Here is a 366-nt window from a genome sequence, read left to right as displayed (position 1 = left end):
TCCCTATGAAAAGAATGGAAGGCTCAAAGTTATTACTTTAAAAGTTGAAACATTTTTTTTTGAGATTTTTTTTTTTTTTTTAAGTTTATTTTGAGAGTGAGAAAAAGGGAGGGGTGGGCAGAGAGAAGAGGGAGACAGAGAATCCCAAGCAGGCTCCACACTGTTAGCACACAGCCAGATGTGGGGCTCAATCCCACGACCTGATCATGGGTCTCACTCACCCATGGAGTGAGATCATGATCTGAGCCAAAACCAAGAGTTAGACACTTAACTGACCAAGACATCCAAGCACTCCTCAGATTTTACTTTTAAGTAATCTCTACACCCAACATGGGGCTTGAACTTACAAACTTGAGATCAATGTAT

At 40.7% G+C, this 366-nt stretch overlaps 1 protein-coding gene across 1 annotated transcript in view; it reads right to left on the bottom strand.

Moving 5' to 3' along the window:
- The window catches only part of WDR44 (WD repeat domain 44), an 80,449-nt gene that overhangs the window by 27,696 nt on the left and 52,387 nt on the right, over positions 1-366 (bottom strand). The gene's annotated exons all lie outside the window — the stretch shown is intronic.

The sequence above is a fragment of the Crocuta crocuta genome, unplaced genomic scaffold (assembly GCF_008692635.1).
Source record: "Crocuta crocuta isolate KB4526 unplaced genomic scaffold, BGI_CrCroc_1.0 scaffold1269, whole genome shotgun sequence".
In the NCBI taxonomy this organism is placed as follows: Eukaryota; Metazoa; Chordata; class Mammalia; order Carnivora; family Hyaenidae; genus Crocuta; species Crocuta crocuta.
This window is presented reverse-complemented; position numbering and strand designations above follow the sequence as displayed.